Here is a 5,496-nt window from a genome sequence, read left to right on the forward strand (position 1 = left end):
AGAGGAGTCGGGTCAGCGCGCTGAGGGCACCAGGGCATAGCCCTTGCTCTTGCGCATCCAAGGGACCAAGTGAGAGGTCGCGGGGTCACCGGAATTCATGCCGGCGACGAGCTTTGGCGGCGGCGGTGTTCGGTGGTGCACGGGCGCGTCGCTACGGTGTATCAGTGAGCAAATGGAGGGGATGGGCAGCACCTGCTAGGCACGGGGAGCACTAAGAGCAGCACGGTGAGGCCAGGGGAGTACGGAGGCTATGCGTGCAGCGGCAATGGCGGACGGCGGCTTCGGTGCTCGTGGGGAACGGTGCTACGGCAACCAAACGGGGGCAGGGTTAGGGGGAAATGACCGGGGGCTCACCGCGGTCACGAAGAGCTTCTCGGCGAGCTCGGGGAGGCACGGACGGCGTCGAATCGACGGTGGGGTTGCCGGCGGCCGAAGCTCGAAGACGATGACGATGCAGTCGTTGCAGGGCGTCCGGAGTGGCTTCTTTCGGTGGAGAGGCGTAGCGCGAGGTGGCGGAGCTGCTGGGCATCCTAGCTAGGCGAGGGGGGGCTCGGTGGCCATGGCAACGGCGAGCGGCGTTGACGAGCTCTGCTCGGTTGTCGCGGGAGAGAGACAAGGGAGGGGATGAGCATGGAGGGAGGAGTGAGAGGGCCCGGGGTGGCGCGTGGCATCGTCCAGAGGGGTCGGGGAGGCCAACCAAGCAGGAGTGGCCAAGCGCGTGGGCGCGCGCGGCGGCCACACGCCCTCGTGCCCACTGGCACGAGGAGGAAGACGACAGGCGGGAAGTTGGGCTGGGCCAGCCTGCTGGGCCGCCAGCTGGGCCGCCTGAAAGGCCAGGTAACTCTCTCTCTCTCTCTCTTTACTTTATGTTTTCTATTTTGTTTTTCTGTTTTTGATTTAGTAATAGTACTAAACCATTTTTAAAACTCCTGAGAAAATTTGTGGGCACTTTTAAAATGTTTACTAACAGCCCTCAAATGTTTTCAGAATTATTGAAGCATTTAAAATATTTATAGCCATTAAATGCTCCAATTCAAATACTTATGATTTAATCCAAAAACCTGAAATGACCTAGGGAAAATAAGCACCAATTTTTGTCAGGGGTTTTCACCAATTTAAAAAATGATGGACTTTTCCTGAAGTCACTTTGGGTTTATTGGAAGTGATTTTATTGGAGCCTATTTGAATTCATTTGGTGCTAGGGTTTATCAATCCCCAATTCAGTTTTAAATAAAATTTAAACATGCTGCAACGGACATGTGCTAGCCTAGTGCAAGGTAAGGCTAGGGATGTGCCACTCGCGATGTCATACGAGTATGTGCCGGCGCCAGATGTGGATATCCAGATCTGTGAATCGTCAACCACGGCGTAGGCACTGATTTCAAAGGGCATTGGGGCATTGCGGCAGCTAGATCGATCCACCCCGTCGTCGTCGGCGGCAAAGAAAGGCGGTGGCTGGAGGGAATACCAGCACCAGTCTTGGGCGTAGCTAGCAGGCAGGCGGGTGTGGAGGAGAGCCTGGAAGCAGCCCCGATCGGGCAGCCGGCCAGGGTTGCCGCTCATGACGTATAGGCTGTCGCCCAGGGCAACGGAGATGGGGTCGATAATGGGCTTGCGCATCTTGGGCATCCCAGTGCAGAGCAAGCGCGAGTCGTGGTTGTACAAGAAGCTCCTGCCGATTTGGTCCACGGCGAGGAGGTTTTCCCGCCCGGGGCCGAAAGCCATGAAATTCATCCACACCTGTTCGCCCTTCCTGCAGGGCCAGTCGAATGACCGGGACGGCGGAGGCAGCGGGGCATCCGCTGGCCGTCGATGAACTGCTCGAACCGCTGGCCGTGACCAGGCTGGGCGAAATAAGTTTGCCGGGTTCAAGCAGTGAAGGCTGAAGTGTCCAGGGCCGCCGTTGCAGCTCATGGCCAACAGATTCACAAACCGGCTGCCCATGGCGATGGCGGGCGGACCTCCTTATAATCAGAAGAAAGAACAAGGAACTCGTTGAATGTTTGTGATGATGATTCTCGTTTCTTCTCTTGGTAACATCAAAGAACCATGTACAGTACAGACACGGAGATTATCATCAGAGATTCGCCGAGTACCTGAGGAGTGGGGTTGGGATCCAATTGAACCTGACAATTTCTGGAATGGAGACTATCAGCTCTCAACCACGCAGCCAAGAACAAGATCGATATTTTGTTGGCGAAGAATTGGGGATGCTTGGGGAGGAGCGCTGTTTTATACTGGTGGCGGCGCAAGGAAGACTGAAGAGGGAGGAGATCCGGTGCGATTCCTACCCTAACGCCTTCTACCGTGGGTTAAATTCGTATGTAAATTTTTGAGTAGATGATTTTTCATATAAAAAAGTTTTTCACCCGAGTTCGTATGCAAAAGTTATGCCCATTTTAAGAAATTCCAGAGAGATTTTGCAAATAAAGGCGAAATTCATATTTGTTAATTTTCCCAACAACTAGACCACATATCACATGGGAAACTTATTTTATTTTATTTTTTTGACATTTCCATCATTTTCTTTTGTTTTTTCTAAAACTGAAAACGCGGTCCACGGGGCGGGGGGGAGGGGGGTAGAGTTTGATTGGGCCTTTAGTACCGGTTCGTGCCATGAACCGGTACTAATGCCTCAAAGCCCATTAGTACCGGTTGGTGGCACCAACCGGGACTAAAGGACTAACCTTTAGTCCCGATTGGTGCCACCAACCAGTACTAATGGGCATCGCACCCTTTAGTCCCGGTTCGTGGCACCAACCGGGACTAAAGGGCCCAGGTGAACCGGGACTAATGCCTTAGCCGCACGAACCGGGACCAATGCTCACATTAGTCCCGGTTTGTGACTGAACCGGGACTAATGTGAATATTGCCCTGTGACGAAGGCCCTGTTTTGTACTAGTGAATGTTAAGTCTAGGAGTTGAACTATGTGAGCTGGGGATACAATAAGTTGATTCGCATGTGCGTAGCTAGCTAGTGACGCATGTGCGTGTGTCACTGGTACTCCCTCCGGTCCTTTTTTCTACGCGTATTAGATTTGTGTTGAGTCAAACATTGCAAAGTTTGACCAAATTTATGTTAAAAAATATCAGCATCTACAATACAAAAAATATATACATATAATATAAAGGTACATTTCCAAAATTGATTTGGCATTGTGAATATTGAATTTTTTTCTATAAGTTTGGTCAAAGCAGAGATACTTCAACTACGGACAAAACTTGTATGCATACTAAAAAGGACCGGAGGTAGTACGAGGGAGATAGACGGATAGGAGCACGAACGACGTGCAAAATTTCTTTTTTTTTAACTGGAAGGACGTGCAAAAGTTTTTTTTAACAGGAACGATGTGCAAAAGTGTTGTGCGCGCAGTCGCGTCTAGCTAGGTGAATTGCAAAAGAAAAAAGCACGTACATACGTGTACGTGTAAAAGTCCTGTCTTTTATTTTTGCGAATGTGCACGTGTAAAAGTTGTGTGTGCGTGTACGTGCTTAGTCGGGCATGCATGCATGCATGTGCATGCGGTTGAAGGTTTTTTTTTGACATGATGCGGTTCAAGGTTTTTTTTGACGTGATGCGGTTGAAGGTTTGAAGCAGCTACGATGCGTTATAAAAAAGAAAAACAGGAAGAATAAAAGAGGGTAAGCACGAACGTACGTACGTATGAGGTGTACGTGCACTTCCTCAAATGAAATCAATCAAAGAAAAAGAAAAAGGTGCACGTGCGGCTGGGCGGAAGAGGGAAGACCCGGCCGGACTTATTTTGATTCGCTTGGCTTGGACGCGCCTGTAGTTGGAGAGGGTTTCTTTCGATCGCTTCTTCTGATTGTTTCGGTTGGATTGGATTTGAGGCGCTGGTAGTACGTCCAGACTGCCCTCGTTTCGTTGTTTCGTTTTCCATGCATTGATTCCATCGACGCCATAAAGCCAGCCGCACGGGACTAGACTACACCGGTTGATCTAAGAGAGCTCACTTGGCATAGATGAAGTACTACAAAATATCAAAGCGGTATGACAAGGTCACGGCCGAAGACGTAACGGTCCGACTTGTGCTTAACCATCCAGAGCTGAGCCCACCCAGCCTTTAACAATTTGACACCCTCGAGAACAGCAAAATTCTCTGTTTTCTCAAGGGCATAGCCATACACATCCTCAATGCTCTCCTCTGGGCAGGTAAGAAAGAACCTGGCAACGCAGACTTGACCGGAGCCGAGCGGCACAATGCTGGCGTCTGTCAGGGTCCAATCTTCTGGCCTGTTCACGTCTGACCACACATCCTGCAGCACGGGCGGCCTCAACTCACACGAGGCAGTGAGGTCTGATGTGCAGAGCTGCAAATCGTCGGGTGTGAAGCCAAACCAGAGGTTGTGCTCAGGGATGTACTCGGCGCGACCTCTGAACGGCAGTGCCCAGTTGCCTAGTTTTCTCCACGCGCCACTCGCGACGTCATACGAGTATGTGCCGGCACCAGATGTGGATATCCAGATCTGTGAATCGTCAACCACGGCATAGGCACTGATTTCAAAGGGCATTGGGGCATCGCGGCAGCTGGATCGATCCACCCCGTCGTCGTCGGCGGCAAAGAAAGGCGGTGGCTGGAGGGAATACCAGCACCAGTCTTGGGCGTAGCTAGCAGACAGGCGGGTGTGGAGGAGAGCCTGGAAGCAGTCCCGATCGGGCAGCCGGCCAGGGTTGCCGCTCATGACGTATAGGCTGTCGCCCACGACAACGGAGATGGGGTCGATAATGGGCTTGCGCATCTTGGGCATCCCAGTGCGGAGCAAGCGCGAGTCGTGGTTGTACAAGAAGCTCCTGCCGATTTGGTCCACGGCGAGGAGGTTTTCCCGGCCGGGGCCGAAAGCCATGAAATTCATCCACGCCTGTTCGCCCTTCCTGCAGGGCCAGTCGAATGACAGGGACGGCGGAGGCAGCGGGGCGTCCGCTGGCCGTCGATGAACTGCTCGAACGGCTGGCCGTGACCGGGCTGGGCGAAATAAGTTTGCCGGGTTCAAGCAGTGAAGGCTGAAGTGTCTGGGGCCGCCGTTGCAGCTCATGGCCAACAGATTCACAAACCGGCTGCCCATGGCGATGGCGGGCGGACCTCCTGATAATCATAAGAAAGAACAAGGAACTCGTTGAATGTTTGTGATGATGATTCTCGTTTCTTCTCTTGGTAATATCAAAGAACCATGTACAGTACAGACACGGAGATTAAAATTAGAGATTCGCCGAGTACCTGAGGAGTGGGGTTGGGATCCAATTGAACCCGACAATTTCTGGAATGGAGACTATCAGCTCTCAACCACGCAGCCAAGAACAAGATCGATATTTTGTTGGCGAAGAATTGGGGATGCTTGGGGAGGAGCGCTGTTTTATACTGGTGGCGGCGCAAGGAAGACTGAAGAGGGAGGAGATCCGGTGCGATTCCTACCCTAACGCCTTCTACCGTGGGTTAAATTCGTATGTAACTTTTCGAGTAGATGATTTTTCATATA

The 5,496-nt window shown here is 51.8% G+C and overlaps 1 non-coding gene across 1 annotated transcript; it reads right to left on the reverse strand.

Annotated features, from left to right (window-relative positions):
- Positions 1-3,472: 3,472 nt before the first annotated feature.
- On the reverse strand, positions 3,473-5,085 carry LOC109766723 (uncharacterized). The gene has a single exon (XR_005755329.3). It is a non-coding gene; the product is annotated as an uncharacterized protein (transcript).
- Positions 5,086-5,496: the final 411 nt, after the last annotated feature.

Source organism: Aegilops tauschii, chromosome 1 (assembly GCF_002575655.3).
Source record: "Aegilops tauschii subsp. strangulata cultivar AL8/78 chromosome 1, Aet v6.0, whole genome shotgun sequence".
Taxonomy (NCBI): Eukaryota; Viridiplantae; Streptophyta; class Magnoliopsida; order Poales; family Poaceae; genus Aegilops; species Aegilops tauschii.